Source organism: Epinephelus moara, chromosome 24 (genome assembly GCF_006386435.1).
Source record: "Epinephelus moara isolate mb chromosome 24, YSFRI_EMoa_1.0, whole genome shotgun sequence".
Lineage (NCBI taxonomy): Eukaryota > Metazoa > Chordata > Actinopteri > Perciformes > Serranidae > Epinephelus > Epinephelus moara.
The window spans coordinates 48,369,401-48,389,181 of NC_065529.1; the positions used below are offsets into that span (position 1 = coordinate 48,369,401).

General features: G+C 40.9%; 1 protein-coding gene across 5 annotated transcripts in view; it reads left to right on the top strand.

Moving 5' to 3' along the window:
* Nucleotides 1-2,410: 2,410 nt before the first annotated feature.
* Nucleotides 2,411-19,781, top strand: part of ripor3 (RIPOR family member 3) — an 80,213-nt gene continuing 62,842 nt past the window's right edge. For 2 of the 5 annotated variants that reach the window (XM_050037654.1, XM_050037655.1), the window contains exon 1: nucleotides 2,414-3,173. The gene's annotated coding sequence lies outside the window, so the exon portion shown is untranslated. Of the gene's footprint in view, nucleotides 3,174-5,255; nucleotides 5,342-19,781 lie in introns of all 5 variants that reach the window. The other 3 variants (XM_050037657.1, XM_050037656.1, XM_050037658.1) reach the window with 3 other exon arrangements.

A 19,781-nucleotide genomic window follows, 5' to 3' on the forward strand; every position in this document is an offset into this window, starting at 1 on the left:
AAGGCGGAGAGAGCACACCTCCCTGCCCTTCCATGTGCAAACAAGGAAAGTCTAAAGGCCCGAACATACTCGGGCGTACTATAAGTGGAGCGGACTCCACGAGGAATGTCCGCAGTCATTCACGCTTTCATAGTCAAGCGCACTTCCGCGTTGTAGTTTCCTGTAAAAATGTCCGTGAAAAATCCCCGCGATGTGAAAAATACATGCTGAGCAGTCACTGGTGCGCGGAGCGGAGTGTGTGCGGTCGTAAAATCTGAGCTTTGCGCGCACAGGGCTTGCAGACGTCCGCTTTGAGTCCGCGCAGACCTCCGCAGAGTACGTTCCGCCCGATGTGGCCTTAAGGTGGAGAGAGCACACCTCTCTGCCCTTCCATGCGCCTACATGCAAAGGCAGGGAGAGCAGCAGCAAAGACCCTCCAGGAACAGAACAGAGCAGCATCAATGACAAACAGAAATGACATTGCTAAGTCAGACACAGCAAAAGGAGGAGCTGGGGTGGAGGCAGGTTGCAAAGCAGCTTGCAGAGGAAGCAGCAACAGTAGACAGGCCAGAGCAGTTTAAACAGGGCGCCCTGAATGAGATTCACCAGTTGGTTGCAAAGAAAGGAATCATGTGATCTATCAGCTGACTCCCTTCCATCAGTTGACTGCTCCATCAGTTGATTGGACTGTTTGAGATCAGCTGATGTTGCTGTGATGTGAGCTGAGCTTGACATCATGTCCTGCCTGAACTAATGCTATGCTCACTTCACGCTGAGTTGATGCTTTAAAGGGACAGCTCACCCCAAAATTAAAAATACTTCTCTCCAATATAATGAAACTAGATGACACTCGGCTTGAGGTGCTCAAAGCACCGAAAAATACATTAAAAAAAACACAAGAGTAATATCTCTTTACAGAAATCATGACCTGGTTACTCAAAATAGTTTCAAGTAGGAACTATTTTCTTACTACTGAACTACACCCACCAACTGTGTGCATCTACTCACAGACGAGAGGCTTGTGCTCGTGAAAGCACAAGATTTAAACAATCAGTAGAAAAGATTCCCATTCTAATATTACGCAGCAGAACCAAGCAACACATTGTCACCCCCGACTTTTCTAATACTAATGTTTGGTCAGAGGCCCATCACGTCAAAATATGACGCATTAGGTGGTGGTGAAGGGGGTGGTGGGAGCTTGTTGTGAAGACAGATGTTTTGTTATCACTTTTACACCCCCAAGTTTTAATGATGGCATTGTCTCCTTTTTTGTCCTCTTTTGCTGGTTTCACTTGGGCTATTTTTGTTTTCTTGAAATGTGTATGTATGTGGGAATTGTGTTGCAATTCAATTAAAAAACAACAACAACTAATGGGCAACAAAATGTGATGCACTAGGTACCCCTCTGACATCAGTTTTGGACATTCAGGGACAGCGTGTCAAGTTCGGTTTCCTAAATGCATCATCTCTTTTCAAAATAAACTTTTTTCATAAGTTTTCATAAGAAATACACAGTTTCTTATTGTCACATGGTTTGACTTAAAATAAGTACGCTTGTTACCGACAAAATGTAACGTCACATAAGTCACTAGTATAGCATGTTACACACACTAGTACCATATGTCACTATAAAAACAATATAACTGACTTTTGGTTTCACGAGAGACATGAACAGCGACACCTGGGTGAAAGTCCGGAGTTTGTTTGAACCATCCACCTCCACTCCCACCCACCCAGTGTGGAGATTTTTGCTCTTAATACTATGGCAGTTGCCTGAAGCGCCAACAAATGCTGTCACTCGCTCAAGTGTGCCTCTTTACACTAGTGCAAGATTTTGGACAAAGCATCGGTATTTGAGAAGGTGGGAGTGAGACCAGGTTGAGCAACAGATACGTATGTTGTCTCTTTGTTTACTGTATTACTGACAAGATTATTCCATCAATGTAAACCTTTCTGATTCACAGCAAACCTCTCCACCCAAACAACAACTTTAATGCCCTTTATTTCCTTCTATTCATGTGATTCAAAGGTTTACACCGTCTTTTGTGCATTGCTGAGAAACATCTCCAAACATAAGAGTATTCTTTCAGTGTGCAATGTTTATTTTCACAAACGCACGACCACCAATAAGGACATAAAGCAGCAGTGTTACTGATGTATGTGGTCTGTGCTGGAGCCAAGTTCTTTAGTTTAAAGCCAAACATGATACTCGCCCAGCGGAGCGGGGGGAAGGGGAAGAAAAAGGAGAGAGGGAGGAGGAGGAGAAGGCTTCTGAAACATTTACAATTACTCTGAAGTGCAGGAAAAGAAAGTAACAACATAAAGCAAAGAAGCGACTGGGTGGGAAAGAGCGGAAAGAGAAGATGAAAGAGGAGTTTAAGAGAACTGGAGGACAGTTGTTGGGAAACAGAGAGTATCCCCAAGGGAAAGCAGAAAGAAAGAGAGGGATTTGAGTTGAGGAAGGGGAATAGCTTCGCAGAGAATGAGAGTGCACGCTATGAAGAGTCACATGGAAGAATGAAAATGACAGATCGGAGATGACAGAGAGAAGCAATGAACAGGATGAGGCAAAAAGATTAAGAGTTCGAGTTACAGATAAGAAATTGAGGATGACAAGTGCTAAAACAGAGAGGCAGAACGTGAGAGAGAAAAGAAAGAGCTCGCAAATCAAGACAGAAAACAAGAAAAGCAGCAAGAATAGTAAGAAGGGGGAGGTGAAAAGAAGGAGTAGAGGCCTAGGTACATTAATTGAAGCTGACTAAAAGGAAAAAAAAGCAAATTGTCTGAGTGGGAAGTGCTGAGAGAGGAGGAGAGAAACAGAAAAAGGGAGTGGAGAAGAAGCTGAGAGGGGGAGAGAGGAGAGGAGAGGCAGAGCTGGAAAATAAAGAGAGTGACAGAGAAACAGAGAGGAGGAGAGCCGAGAGAGAAGACAGGAGGAGAACTTAATTCACCGCTGTGTTTCCAGGCTCTCTGACGTCGCTGTGAAACCCTCTCGTGCTGCTGCTGCTGCTGCTGCTGCAACACTGAATGCTATCAGGAGCGAGCAGGCAGCTGCCAAACCCACTGACACACACACACACACACACACACACAAACATATAGCAGTGTTGGATATGACTCGTCCGCTGAGGCAGTTTTTTGGTGTGGAGGACTTGGAGTGACAGTTGGGAATGACCGATTCTTCATCCAGTCAGGTGAGTTTATATGCTTTTAACCCTTGTGATGGATCATTTGGAGTTTTATTATGAGTGTTAAGTGTTTCTAAGGCTTTAATTTATGTGTAAGTGAGGTTTTGGTGCCAGGTTCAAGGTTCCTTTGGTAGGAAAGGTCTCTGTTGTGAGGATTTGAACCTGCGTCTTTTTGGTTCATTTGCACATCAGCTCAAATTAAAAGCACAATATTTACAGTCGTCCTCCTGTTTGGTGTTCCACTGGAAAAGATAAGGGAGGTTTTCTGTGAAGTCTGTTAAAGAACTGGGAATATTCTGATGTGAATAATTTTAAAAAGTTATTTTTGTATGTAGATACAGTAACTTTAAAGGCTGTTTGCCAGATTAAAGCATTGAAATGAAACTGAACAGTCTGTAGTTTGAACAGTGGCCATGACATTCAGGAGCAGACACAGCTGGCTGTTTGTTTGAAGTCAGCTCAAAAATGTATTGTGAGCTGAGTTTTTGGACACAGGTGATTTTGCTCTGTGGATGAAAAGTCACAGGAGGCAGGCATGCTGGTTTTCCAAGGTTTACCGGCTGCATGTTGTTGGTCTGAACTACAGTGTCCCTGACATCAGAGTCTGCTGTATCTCTGTCACCATCACATCTGTTCTGATCCGCTGTCCTTCTTGAGTTTTTGTTAGTGTTGTGTTGTTAGTTTACTTTCAGACCTTAAGTTTTATCTTAAAAAAAAAAAGACAGCAGAAATATGCTTATGCTTGCAGAAACGCTGGCTTTTCATTCATTTAATCTACTCTCCTATTCTCTGCTGCTAAGATACTGCTGAATTAAAGCTCACAACTCACACCAACAGCTGACGCTGCTCCAGTCCAGAGTGTTTGCAGGCTAGCGAAACATCCTGGTGCTGACTATTCACTGGAGTTTACAGCCAGTCGGCACTCCGATCTCATACCGCTTGTGCGGCATTCGAAAATAACTGCCAGCACAGCCCCCGTTAGCCGCTCAGTTCACCTTTCCTCACATTTTGAATGTCCGATAGCTGACATTTTCAACTAAGGTTTTATTATCAAGATTAATTTTAGCTTGTCAACGTTTCTTCTTCATCACTGACAAATAATTTTTGTCCTAGTTTTCGTTAGCAAAATTAATTCTGATAGAAACATAAAGAAACGTAAAAGTTTCAACGTATCCGCTACATAATAGCATACAAGTGTAAGTTTCATTTAAGAACTATTTTCGTCTTCCAGAACTACACCCGCCACCTGTATCACTACACAGAAGGAAGCGTGCATCTGCTGCTAGCTCACCTAGCACCAGAGGGCTAGCTACACAGCTCAGCCACATCGCACATTGTCATCCATGAGTAGTTTCACGTTTCCTTCTATGCGGTGATGTGGTTGGTGGGTGTACTTTGGTAGAAGAAAATAGTTCCTTTATGAAACTGCCCAAAACAAGGTCTGTGGATTATCTTGAGTAACTGGGTCATGATTTCTGTAAAGAGACTTTGCTGTTGAGTTTTTCAAATGTATTTTTTGGCACTTTGAGCACCACAAGCTGAGTGTCATCCAGCTCCTCTATATTGGACAGAAGACAGACACCTCTACGGCCGATATCTCCGACACTCGGCAACTCACACCAAAACAATCTAGATTTATGAACAGCACTACAGGTAAGAGGAAAAATATGTATTATCCTTTAAGGCAGGATATTGGAGAACAAGTTCGCACTCACCGCAACGACCTGATTACCCAAAAACCCACATTTACAAGCAGCTGGTCGGTCATCAGACTTCTCCCCCACTCCCTGACCATTTTGTCAACCCGAGGTTGGCAGCTTTTCAGCTAAAGCAACGGACTTATAGAAGATTTGGGTTTTGGTTTCAGTTTCAAATTCTGAATGTAATTACGGCAGATAAAAGGGCAACTAACTTTATGTTTATCCCGCTACACCCTTTCTGACGTCTTTTATCCTGCAGCATCTGAAATACATCTTTAAAACATTTCCAGAAAGAAATCGTGATTCTCCGACAAAAGAACTAGCTATTTCTTTAATTCAATCTCTCCTCTCCTCTCCTCTCCTCTCCTCTCCTCTCCCTTACTGCCAGATGAGCGTCAGTTTCTCATGAACCCCCTCAGTGAGTGCAGCTCAACCTGACGAGCTGCCAGAGAAAACATCAACACAACAAGCCGGGTCAGGATCTGCTGCTCGCTAACCCTTCACTCTTCCCCTTCCTCCCTCTTTCTCCCCCCTTCTTCTCCTCTCCACCCCTTCTGTTTCATGCTCTCTCTCCTCTCTTCCAACATCTATTTTTTAGATCGTTTCTTTAGTTAGTCTAGAGTGCTGCTGCAGTGTAAGGTTCCCCGAGTTCATAGATCTGTCAAGTTCAATTTGTACTCTTACAGTGTGTGTGTGTGTGTGTGTGTGTGTGTCCTGGCAATAGTGGGGGTTTTTGGCTACATGGGTCATCAGATGGTCTCAATGGGAGGTCACTGGTTCAATTGTGGTTGAATTAAATGCTAACACTTGTGACTGAGGAAAGTGTGTGTGTTGGTGTGTGTGTGTCTGTGTGTGAGGGGACGGACAATAAGAAAGCAGTGTTGTTCAGTGTGAAGTGTTAATCTCTTCCACATTCACTGGTTTCACTGTAAGTGCCTCAGACATCTCAACAATGGTTTCATTAGCACCGAGGACGGCGACACGTTACAAATGAAAGCGACCATTACGAGATTAATAGAGTTTGTCTTTGTGCTCTAATGAAGCGTGCTGGGCAGATGTTTGGAATTGTGTCCATGCTTTTATTATCACTGTGATACACACTGACTGCTGGTGTGTGTGTGTGTGTGTGTGTGAGGAGGAGGTTCCCTTTGCACTTTAATGAAGCGTGTAAGTGCTTTTAAAAGAAGGATGACACGGTGGGTTAAAGCAACAATATGCAACTTTTTTTTTTACCTTAATACAGCTTCAACATTAATGTGATGGTTTCCTGACTTGTAATAGAAAGACTGGCACCTCTTTCATTCCCACTCCCAACGCCTGCTCCTGCATGATGGAACTTTAGTGAGCTGGTTGGGTCACCAGCACTTTACAGCACTCGTTAACTCGGCTGTTCACTGCTTTTCGCTGTTTTCTCAATGTCTCACCTGTATGAGTCTGATTCTGATGTTTTCTTTTGATACTGTGTGTGCTGGCAGTTTGAAATAAAGAATTTAAAACAAGAAGCTAATCAGTAAGCACCCCAACCCTGACCTGGCTTCCAAGACGGCTAACTAACCCAGCAAGGTGGCTTTAAACGCTTAACTAAAGTCCCGTTTCCACCAAACACTTCCAGTATGGTACCTTTGTAACCAAAAGTGACATGGTACCTAGACCCTTTCCACCGCAAACAGTACCCTTAAATGACCCTTTATCCCCTGGATCCTCAACAGGGGGTCCATGACGTCGACGGGTCCTCAGAGTTACTATTGTTAGCAAAGATGAATCAGTCTATTTGAGGTGACCAGTTAGCAAACATTTGCATGCTACTGATACATATTAGCTGTATTATTTTTCCAAGTGTACGGACATTCTTGTGAACCACAATAGACGTTGTACAGCCCACATCACAAACCACTGGTGAAAGTGCAGAGGTTGAGGCTAACACACCTACAAGCAAGCACAAATGAGAGGAGACCCGAAAATATTCAGAGAATTATCTGACTTGATTTGATACAATATACTCACCGGTCACTTACAGTAGTTAGGTACGCCTGTTTTCTCCTTAACGCAAATAGCTAATCAGCCAATCACGTGGCAGCAACTTAATCCATTTAGTCATGTAGACATGGTGAAGACGACCTGCTGAAGTTCAAACTGAGCATCAGAATGATGAAACCTGCTGAAGTTCAAACTGAGCATCAGAATGATGAAGAAAGGTGATTTAAGTGACTTTAAATGTGGCATGGTTGTTGGTGCCAGACGGGCTGGTCTGAGTATTTACTGGGATTTTCACACACAACCATCTCTAGGGTTTACAGAGGATGGTCCCAGACAGAGAAAATATCCAGTGAGCCAAAATGCCTTGTTGATGCCAGAGGTCAGAGGAGAATGGCCAGACTGGTTCAAGATGATAGAAAGGCAACAGGAAGTCAAATAACCACTGGTTCCAACCAAGGTCTGCAGAAGACCATCTCTGAAGCAACAACACCTTGTCCAACCTTGAAGCAGATGGGCTACAGCAGCAGAAGACCACACCAGGTGCCACTCCTGTCAGCTAACAACAGGAAACTGAGGCTACAATTCACACGGGTTTTCTCACCAAAACTGGACAATAGAAGATTGGAAAAACCACATTCAGATGGAAGCATGGATCCATCCTGCCTTGTATCAACGCTTCAGGCTGCTGCTGGTGGTGTAATGGTGTGGGGGAGATTTTCTTAGTACCAACTGAGCATGGTTTAAACACCACAGCCTACCTGAGTATTGTTGCTGACCGTGTCCATCCCTTTATGACCACAGTGTACCCATCTTCAATAGAGCACCTTTGGGATGTGGTGGAACGGTAGATTCTCATCATGGATGTGCAGCTGACAAATCTGCAGCAGCTGTGTGATGTCATCATGTCAATATGGACCAAAATCTCTGAGGAATGTTTCCAGCACCTTGTTGAATCTATGACACCAAGAATTAAGGCGGTTCTGAAGGCAAAAGGGGTCCAACCTGGTACTAGCAAGATGTTCAGAGGTTCCTGAGTGAAATGGATGTAAAGGTCCAAGAGTTATGTGAGGATAAATTATATTTCTACATGTTTAAAATCCCACAATTCACTGGTGTATGTTTGGAAAAAGTCCAGCTCTACAGTCTGAATGAGAAATGTCTTTGTGTGAGTTTGTATCAAATATATATCTGAATTTCTGTGTTTTTAGATGTGTTGACTGTGTGTGTGAGACGCTGTAGAAACCTGCTGTTTGTATCTGTGTTCAGTGAATGTACCTGCATTTATATTAGTGTGTGTGTCTGTGTGCAGTCGGTGAAACAGCTGTTAGATGAATCATCATCTCCTGAAGAGGTGTGATACATGCACTAATCTGAGGTGGCTGCTGTGTGTGTGTGTGTGTGTGTGTGTGTGTGTGTGATTTACAGCTCCAGTGAGTTATAGCAACAAGCTCATCCTGTCAACAAAGCAGCTCCATTCCCTGATGCCTTTAACTCCATTTATTATCCTTAAACATACATACACACACTCTTTCTCTCACACACACACCTATGCTGCTTCCAATTAGTCACATGACATCATCCAACAACCACTTTACCCGGACACACACACACAGAGCTTATCTTGCCCCACGCTTTGTGACCTCCAGGTCCGTGAACTCTCCTGAGAAATGATGAAGTGAGAGAAAAATCCACAGCAGGATGAAATCCACTCCTGCTGCTCCACATGAGAACTTTCTGAAACTTTTACAAGACAGCATCACTTTAAGTGTTTTATTTCTGGCAGGAGAAAGCACCATAAAGCCGCTCATTTGCTAACAAATACCATCTAGTGTCAATTGAGGGAAGTGATCCAGCAGAACAGATGTGATGGAAGTACTGTACTGAGACTGATTAACCGCAGTCACGTGTTAAATTCTTTCCAGATACATTTGTGGAGGTGATGAAGCAGGTTTGGCTCCTGTTTTATCTGCTGATAAACTGCTGTGGCTGGTTAGAAGTTTGTCACCTGTGAATATAAAGTGTGAATATGTTGCTGGTGTACCCGCTTTCCTTCAATTTGCTTCACCTAGTTTTTCGTCCTTTGCCAGGATATAAAACCTCTCAGAGGACATGTTTGAATTTGTTAGCCTCCACTGTGAGCATGTACATGTGGCTTCATATCAAAACACTGCTGGGAATTCATTGGGAAAACACAGTGACTGCTTTTGTGAGACGAGGTTTTGGTAGTAAATTTTAGACCTACTGTGATTCTGCATCATCACGTACTGTATGCAAGTGTCACACAACAAAAGTATTTACAATATGGTGGATTGTTAAAGAGACAGTTCACCCCCAAATCAAAATTACATATTTTTCCTCTTACCTGTATCGGTATTCATTAGCCTAGATTGTTTTGGTGTGAGTTGCCGAGTGTTAGAGTGGCCGTAGAGATGTCTGATTTCTCTGTAATATAATAGAACTAAATGGCGCTCGGCTTGTGGCGCTCAAAAAATACATTTGGAAAACTCAACATCAACGTCTCTGTACATAAATCATGACCCAGTTGCTTAAGATAATCCGCAGACCTTGTTGTGAGCAGTTTCATGTAAGAACTATTTTCTTTCTACCAAATCACACCAACCAACCGCATCACCAGAAGGACGTTTGACTCTACTCTTGGATGACAGGCTCGTGCTCATGACAGAGATGTAAACGTAAAGGGGTATGCGATAGGAGTGGCTGTAAACTGGCTGTAAACTCCAGTATATAGTCAGCACCAGGATGTTTCACTAGCACGCACTGTTTGGACTTTGCTCTACATGAAGTAATGCACCCAAATTTATGCATATCCCACACAATCATGATTTGGGAAGGCTGTGATCACATGACCAATGCGCTGGCAGGAGTACAGAAGGAAGCGGTCTGTAAAACAAAGGATTTTCCCAGGAGAGGATTTTAGGGGATGCTGTCACCATGTTTCATTTCCTAAACCTACCCACAGTAACTTCACTTGTTTAAACTAAACCTTTGTAGCTTTAAGTTACGTACATAACGCCATACGTATGGCACAATATTCGAGGATATACAAACTGTTGTGTTTGCATTTTTGTAGGATATCACACGAACCGTTGTATGACAACACATTGAACTACAACTGCCAACTATATCTCTCTTCCACATAACTCTGGGCTCAGCCTCCAATGTCCTCAAATCCTAGAAATGCCTTTAGCTAAAGGAGTGTGAAACTAAAGAGGGAAAAAAAGACTCTTCTTCTACAGTGTCACTGTCCTCTCAGAAACTCCAGCTGTTGACCCAAAGAGGTCAATAAACAGTTGGTGTGCAAAGATTCTGGCGCTTTAGTTTTACTCTAAGAGCAGTTACAGTTGTTCACGTCCCAGAACAAATATTCTCAATAGTCAAACAAAGCTCAATTCCTGATCCTCCTTTCTGAGGAAATCATCAGGGCTGATGTCCAGAGTTTGTGTCATCATTCCCGCAAGTTTCTCTTTCATAATGAATGTCCTTATTTCATGTTGTGATGAAAACAAACCAATGGGAGGTTCAGGAATATAAAATTCTGATTCATAATAAGTGGCAACTGAAAGGGAAACTTCAGTATTTTTCAACCTGGATCCCATTTTCTCATGTTTTTAGGGTTGTTACGTCTCCCTTGATGGCAAGGTAGAAAGGAGACATCAACACGACAATCAAAAAATAAGATGGAGTCAGAGCGGGTGTATACACAAAGAAAATGGTTTATTGGATAATTAAATCTACTAACAAAAGATCACAATTGTGGAGGAGGGTTGGACAAGGTGGTTGTGCCAAATAAACAGAAAGAGTTACAATAAAACTGGACCTAAACTGAGTCTGAACTTTAAACAAAACTCAAACAAAAACCTGACTCTCTTATCTAAAAAAGAAGCTTAACCAAAAATAAATACAGAGGTGGCACCAACCCTAAAACCTAGTGTTTTACAACAATGGATACCTACGTGAATGAAGAAATGTAAAGGGTACCCCGTCTTACCTATGTCCACAAACCTCACTCCACAAAACCTTGTTTTGTGCATCTAAGTTCACTCAACATGTGCAGCAGCTCTAGCAGGCAGAGGAGAAGAGAGTGATCACTGCAGGCATGGTCCTTTTATACAAGAGCTCTGGATGTGATTGGCCAGTCTGCAAGCACCCACACTCTACAGGTGCAGGCCAATCAGGTTGAGGGCACCTGGAGAGCAGAGAGGAGGAGAGAGAGAGAAGACCAGGAGGGAAAAACACACACACAAACACAACTGCACTTTGCCCCTGCCTGGCATGTAACACCCCCACCCATATAAGTCCAAACATAATGTTTGGAACTACATTTTACAATTAATCTCTCTAACAACTAGATTACATACCACGAGACAAAGCGTCAGCAAGAACATTGCCCATCCATTGCCCCTTATTGATGATTGTATTGATGAAATTGGTCCTGCAACATTCATCAGTAAACTTGACATGTTAAAGGGATATTGGCAAGTTCCTTTAACCCCACGTGCATCTGACATTTCAGCTTTCGTGACCCCTGACAGAACTGCAAGGCATATCTGGATGATATTGTTGGCATGTAACAAGGGTGAAGTGACGAATGGAGCAACACTGTTTGTTCCTGTTTTCCTGCAAAAGGTCAACATGCAAGACTTGGTTTGACACAATAACAAAGAAACATGTTTAATTTCAGATACACATAATAATAATCTGAGCCTGTCAGTGGCAAAAGCAAAAACTTTTACTGGATGTAAACAGCTGCTGGCTGCAACGCTCTTTTTCAATATTGGACCGATTTCAACAATTGTTGTCTCCATTCGTCACTTAGACACAAAAACATGACAAAAAAAAAGGATCAAGACTGAAATGTTTCCCTTTTAAGTGTGAATGGTAACTAAGGTTTTCAAGGAACAGGTCAAGTTAATTCGTTTATTAGCTGTCTTGTGTTTCCTAAATAATTAGATTTGTGTGGCAGTAGCTGTGATCAACAAACTTTCTGTTGCTGTCATTACACAGTTTAGACCCAGCGCTGGATTGTGGCATGCATGGTTTCCATGGGAACGCAGCCGGTTTCATCTAAAGAGGGTTGAAAAAACGTGGTTGTCAATGGGTGCGGTCAACACATTCTCATCCCATGTTGTCACATATCGTCGCTATATCTGCAGCCCGTTTGCTTAGCTTAGCATAAACCCTAGAAACAGATGGAAACAGCTAGCCTGTCTCTGTCCAAAAATAACAAAATCCGCCACCAGCACTTCTCATGCCCAGTTTAGACCAAAGATTCGTGACAGCATGAGTTGAAACAGGAAAGTATTTGCAATGCGCCTCTCGCAACGTTCTAAAATCCTGCCGCTTCACACCAATGCAACTAGATGAGGCGGTGCATCATCTCTATGCAACAACTCTCTGTACTTTCGTTCTGATTTCCAGCTTTTCAGGCTTATTTTGTGGCTGAATATAATTTGTAGCTTCTTAAAATATGAATGAGGATAGTTAGAGTGAGATACTGGCTACAGTTGGATTTGAAAGTGGTGTTGAAACGGCAAAAAACAAAAACAAAATGACGGTACAGTTACAGTATTTTGTACTCATTTATATGTAACTTCCTATAAAACCATTTTTATGCTTCAGTTTTTTTATATGACATCTTTATTATTCAGCTTAAATGGTGGATTTAGTTGCTAGCTGTAGCTTCATATTTAGCTTACACACACATAACTGGAATTGAGCCTCTCATCCAACTGTCAGCTAGAAAGAAAATCAGCTTATTTCCCAAACTATTCTTTTCAGATGTGTTAGCATTTAATCAAAAGATGCAGTGAGGGCTATATTCAACGTAAAATACATTTTGGTAGATGCTGACAGTGGCAGTAGTTAAAAAAGAAACATCTGTATTTGCAGGTTAAGATCTCAAAATGTGTTTCACATCAATAAGAACAATAATATATTCAGGAGTGGGAGTAATTTCTTTTTCAAATGGTGGATATCAGATTTTTTTGGAAGGAAGTATTTCCATTGTTCCACGACTGCTGCAGTGAAAATATGGTTTTAGTCTTTTAAGTGGGAGTAAGGATGGACAGTCTTTTTTTTTTATTTTTTATTAGAATACATAAAGGGACTTTTGTATCAAGCCTCTCAGGAAATACCCACTCCCCCACTGGTTTAATCAGCTCAACTGGTCCATCAGCTGGTCTTGGTCAGGCGTAGGATCAGCTCTTTCTGTCATGTGACACATTCAGGTTGAGATTTTTTTAGGACATAAAGCGAGAAACTGTTTTTAATTGAGGCGGGGAACCAAACTGTAAATTCTCTACTTCATTATAAGAAGTTTACAACTGTGATGTTTTTATTTTTAGGCAAAATCGTAATTTCATCCCACAGTGTTCCAGTTGCCTAAAACTGTTGTGTTTTCAAATTAAGAGCCTGTGGAAACGGAGTGAAAGTCATTTTAATGTGTCGTTTATTAGATTTAGGGTTTCCTGAGCAGTCAGACACAGTTGGCACATTGTAGTATTTTAAGTGTTCACAGCCACTGAGAGGTGGTTCTGTCTGCTCTCTAACATATTTCCTGTCACTATTCACCGCTCTGTGCTGCCCAGTAAAGCAAGAACACAGTAAAAGTCTGTAAAATACACTCTCTATTCATAATCCTCAGCCTTATATTCAGGGGGCGGGGGGTCCTGTCCCGTTCAGACAGACCTCTGCTGACCTCAATTAGCATTAGTTGTTATTTACCCAAAGTTTGAACAGTTGAAAATGATTTCTGGGTCAACAGTGATGAAAGAGTTAAAACTGAGGAGTGTCCGTTCAATTAAAAGGTAATTAACTGTTTTGTAAATGACGGTTTTGTTGGGACACAAAACAGGACGCCGTTATTCCACAATTAAATCTCTTTATATGACACCCATTCTTAAGGACTGTGACAAACCTTACCTTTAGAGTTTTTAATTTAATTTTTACTCCTAAATTAGACTGGGAAAATATATTTTCAAAGATCAAAGTCTTAACTGTTAACCCTTGCAATAGTCAGCAGTCCTAGTGAGTAGCCATTTTATTTTAGAAGGTTGCTAATCAAATACTTATTTCTAAACCACAATTCTGATTTAGTTTTGATTTAGGAAGGTGACGGAGTTGTCCTGTCATGGTTGAGACACACTCTATGGCAATATTATATGATTCATTTATCCAAAAATTACCATACTAAGCAGCATTCCCACCTTTTGGGAAACCAGGAAGTGAGACAGGACTCAATGTGATACAGCTAACCCTTATTATGTCTGATTAAATGATTTTTTAGAAATCTTAAATCTTAAGTGCCAACATTTCCATAAAAAAATACATTTGGAAACATAACTTATACACAACTTATAGCAGTACATTTTTACACCAATGTTGTCAGTATGTTCTGCGAGTTTTAGATTTTGAAGGCACATTTTTTAATTGTTTGAAGTTGTGAATTCTTGTCTGGGACAAGGGTGTTTTCTGTCACAGGGCAAGTTTAGAAGTTAAAAAAAGTGGATGCAGATCAAATATTTTACAAATCATATTCATTTCATATAAATAAATCATTTAAAAATAATGTTTCACCCCAAAAACAGAATTAGTAGGTTGAGAAGTAATTATGATTCTCAAGCACGGGAAATGGACCTTTCACCAATATTTCATGTTTTGCAGTGGTGGACTGTCACTTATACCTAATTCACACTACGTGACTTTAGCCCTGATCTTCCCCTTGCTGGGAGTTTTCAGAGCTCACCAACAAAGCTTTAGATCAGAGGCAAAGCAGCACTGGCTTGGCACTCACAAAGTCGTGCTTGGGCTCTATGTGTAATGCAAGCCAAAAATGCTCACCAGCTATCTAGCAGACTAAATATCTGGACCTGTATGGCACTTTCTCGGAAAACTACAGCCAATGAGAGCCCAAGACACAAGCTGAGCTGCAGTGCTTTCCACGCAGTGTGTGTGTGTGTGTGTGTTTAAGAAGGACAGAGAGAAAGCGACAGAAAGAGAATAACACAAGGTGGAAGGTGGACTATTGCACGCAATGCTTCTGTAAGTTATTGGCATAATATCTTACTAAAAATGTTGCTTTGTCACATTTTTGACATTTTTCTATCAAGCATCTCCCTGATCCCCGACTTGTGGTTCCACCCACACATCAAATTACACATTTATTTATTTAGATGTAATGTAATAATAAATAGATACTGGAAACCATGACAGCATCTGTTCAGTCCAATGGAGTTGCTCACCTGGAGAATATGCCAATAATGTTTCTAGTCCCTGGGTTTACTCCTGCGGTATGACGCTCACTGAGTATGCACGGTAGTGTTTCTCCCACTGGCCCTGCCTAAGAGTTCCCACTCAGCTCATGAACAATAATAATAATAATAAACTTTATTTATATAGCACCTTTCATACAGGGAGGTGTAGTCCAAAATGCTTTACAACAAAATAAAAACAAATACAATTAAATTTAAAAAAAAAAGTGTAAATCCTGCACAATGAAACCAAGAACAATATAATATGTAAAAGATAAAAGTATGAATGTTACATTGTGATGATGCCACAGATTATCTAATACGCTTTTCTCAGCTTGAGGAAAGTTTTATAAATATAAGACCTCAATGGATTAAAAAGTTATAACATAGAGTCATAACTGATTGCAGTCTGAGGTGTCCTGTCAGCAGTTTTACAGACGTCACTTTTATAATGGCAGCCTAATGTCCGTGCACTGCATTATCCCAAGTGGCCACTGGGAAAAACTGGAAGCAAGACTGAGCTGTGTTCCCGGGGGCCTGCTGTCACCGCTCAGTCATATAGTGTGAAAACCATAACAACCTCAAGACTCCAAATGTCAAGACAGCAAGTTATGTAGTGGGGAAAATATAGCAAACTAACGACTCTGACAGTCACTTAGTGTGAACTTAGCTTAAATGCATTTACTCAAGTACTTATTCAGTACAATTCTGAAGCACCTGTACTTAAGTATTTTCATTTTTTGCAACGTTATACTCCATTATGTTCCCAAATATTGTACTTTTAATCCAGTACATTCATCTGACAACACTACAGTAGCTACAAGTTACTTCACAGATTAAGATTATAAAAAAAAAGAACATACGATAATAAAAGCTCATGAAATGCAGTTACATTTTCGAAACTAATGCAGTTGTTGTTTGCTTGTGTACCTTGAAAGCAGAGTCCTGCTGGGGCTCTTTGTCACGCCTCAGATGTCTCAGTGTTGAAATATTTCCCCTCTAAAACTTCTCACATGCTTTCATTTAAATAACTGTTTGAGACTCGAGGAGGTAAAATCATCCAATATTTCACAAAAAGTCAAAAATAATGACGACAAATTTATGTATCAGAATTTTGTTTCTTCTTCTCTCCTCTCCCATTAATCATCTCACGACCCCTCAGATTTAACTGGTGACCCTTTGGAGGGGCCCGACCCCTCGGCTGGGAATCACTAGAATAAACTAACTGTATATGAAGTTCAGTAAAGTAAGCTCCACCTCGAGCAGCTACAGCTGTGACATGCTGCTCTAACATTGATGCATCAGTATTAATAATCTAATAATGTCAGACAGAGTAATATATGAGTAACAGGGGGCATTTTAGTGCAGGACGAATACTTTGGATACTTTAAGTGCTGCTGATAATACTCATGTGCCTTTAATTTAAAAGGATTTTGAATGAAGGACTTTAACTTTAAGGCATTTATTTAATTAAAATAGAAGACAGAAGAAAGATGTGAGCACTGTCTATGAGTTTTCTGTCCCACTCCAGAATTAAGCCCCTAAATTTTTCTTATAATGTGGGTCTTATGTAAGCGACTGTCTCTTTGTAAAGACAGAGAAAATATTGGTTGAACAGAACAGTCACATGGACCTGACAGCTCATTCAGTAAATCACACTCCCCGGGGGTCCAATTTAACAAACATGGAGCTCAGCCACATAACTCTGCCTCTTTAACCTCTTAAAAAATTAACTATCCCATAAACTTCAGCGCAGGAGAACACATATTATCTTTTGATTACCACATTTATTATTTTACCAGCCAAAGATGTTTTGAGAATATAAATAAGCCTTAAAAATACAGGTTTTCTAATCAAACTGTCTGGTATAGTTTTAGACATTTTAACCACTTTATGCTGGTTTGCACTTTCATATCTGACCATTTTATTTTTCTGTAACTCCTCTTAGTTTTAGAGTCTTGAATAGTTAAACTTTCCAGGGTAGTTTCCAGAAAGCCCAGTGAGACATGTTTGATTTTTTTTAGAGTGAGAATAGTTCCTCCTTTGCAAATCAAGAAGCAGCTGTAGTCAGTGATTTCTCTCGTTTTCCCTCGTTTATTCGTGCACTAATTTACAGAAAACTCTTACGACAGCGAATTTATTTTGGTAACACATGTATAACTGCAAAACCCATGAGGGCTTTCTGTGATTATATGTACGATGCTGAACAAAGCACACTTTGAGTCGCAGTGCAGCACAGCACTTCAGGTGTTATTGCGGTCATAAATCTGTTTTAGATATTTGTGTATAATGTAGAAGAAGTGACGCGAGCTCCGAGTGAAATGCCTTCATTATTCTCTAAGCATGATATAACAAATGAAATACAAATTTTGTGAACTTTGAAATGCTGCTTTTCAAAGCGAACCTCGTTTTCAAACTGTATGGTTTGACTAAAATGAACAATGACAGCAATATAGTCCACGATGAGCAGCGCTAAAATCAACCTGCGTAGTTGTCCCTCCATTGTGACATTAGAAAGTGTCACATTTATCTTGCAAGTGTACTCTTCTTCAACGTTTGCTTTACTTCCTGGATTTTTCCCACATGGAAATTCTGACCAATCAAGAGCAGCTTTCTCACACAAGGCATTTGATCTGGTCCTCTTGTAAATGCTGCCGTGAGAACACGAACCAACTCTAGGCAATTATACAACTTTGTAACAACATGAGTCCCTGATTCAGACCAAAGGAGACGACTCTAGGGCTGAGAGCACTTAAAGAAACGTGCCTGAGATACACAAGATAATCCATCACTTAGAGCAGTTAGTTACACTTTACCTTGAAATTAGCGCTGCACAACATATCTTTTTTCCATCATCAATTTTTTATGTCAACTTGCACGACAGACACATTGTGAAAGATGTTAAAGGCAGCAATGCACTCAGGTATTTGATTTATGCAGGCCTTACGCTAAATGATAACAAGCAAAGTTTGATTCTTACTTACTGTTAAAGTGAACTCTGAGATGTGGCCACTTGGATTTTTCCAAATAAGAGGGAGGATCGGTTACAAGAAGGAAAAATCACATCACTCAGTTTAATCAAAAAACAGCAAAAATGTGCATTTGCGGTGCGGAAACTTCCTATTCTTACACACACAAGCGCACACACACGTGGCATTTATGACAGGACCTCACACACAGGCCACAGAGTCAACCCTCAGTCCACACTTTGAGGTCAAACTCTGGAGAGTTCATCCAGGCTCCACACAGATCTACAGGCCCCTAGAGTCTAATCTGACACAACACACTGACGCTGCAACACTCCACCGCCTTTAACAGACAACCAGCCAGGGTCAGAGGTCAAACCCACGTTCTGATCCCTGACAGGTCAGAAGTGTGTGTTCAGGGGTGGCAGTTATTTTTGCATTTCAATTGTGAAAAGTTGTGGAAGGTACCAATATAGCCGTCCCAACATTTTTTTTTACTTACCCTGTAACAGCTATATGTCTTGTTGCTTTTTCATCTTCACCAGTAAACAGTCAGCAGCTAGAGACTGAGAAGAATATCATTTAACTCACTGTACCGCTCAAAGGCTACCACTGGCAGCTACCAGCAACTCTTAAGGTGGAATGTTTTCTTGCGTGATACTCAATGTATGAGTTGATGAGGTCAACTCACCTTAAATGTCAATATGTCTACTCTGACCATTCCATTTGATTTTATTGACTCTCTTGCAAGACATACTCTTCAGTGATGATTGAATCTTCAAACATTTAAATAATGTAAATAAATTTCAACCGGCTGTTGTGAACTGGATATATTAGATTTCCTCACTTGGAGAAAAGAAACCTTGGATCTTGGTTCAAAAGGTACTATACCTAAAGATTTTTGGTGGAAACGTGGCTTCAGAGTACTTTCTGCAATGCAAGGTACATGTCTGTATGGGTTATGTACAGTTGACAAGTGACTATACCTACATATTTTGGTGAAAATGTGGTTTCAGAGTACTGTCTGCGGTGAAAATGGTTCTAAGGGGATTATACCCCAAATCTTTGGAAGAAATGCAGCTTTTGTGTTTGTGTCCCCCTAACAAAGTCCAATATTCACTCTCTTTTAGCTCTGTTTTTGGTCTCTACCATCTCCCAAGGAAAATATCTTTAATTTCTCCACTACGTTCACTGTCTGCTGTTTTCTGCTGAGCAGGTAGTGCACAGTGGCTTTTTACAGTTTTTTTCTCTGAAAGCAATGCAATGAGAGCAATGAGAGCAGTGAGAGCGAACCAGGACAGTAAAGTTGTGGGCTGGACAGATAAACGACGACTATAACGCTCTGTAAAGCTGATGAGAACTGCAGATTCAGCTGATCATTCTCTGGAGGTTCACTACTATCAAGACACATTTCACATATGTCACATTGTTTGAACACTGTCACTTGATTTATTATTAATAACATAAAAACTACAGCCGCTTGATCCAAAATTTAAGAATAATATTTGTTTTTAGATGCATTTCGAGTCACTCTAATTTACTCTGAAAGCTTTTTATGGACCCAAATGTTACAGTGGAATTCACCACACTGTCTAACATCAACAATGTGCTTAAAATATCTGCCTTCCCCCTTTGTGGTATGTATATGCATGTGTGTGGGTATGTCTAGATGCATGTTTGTGTTTTATCATTTCTCAGCAT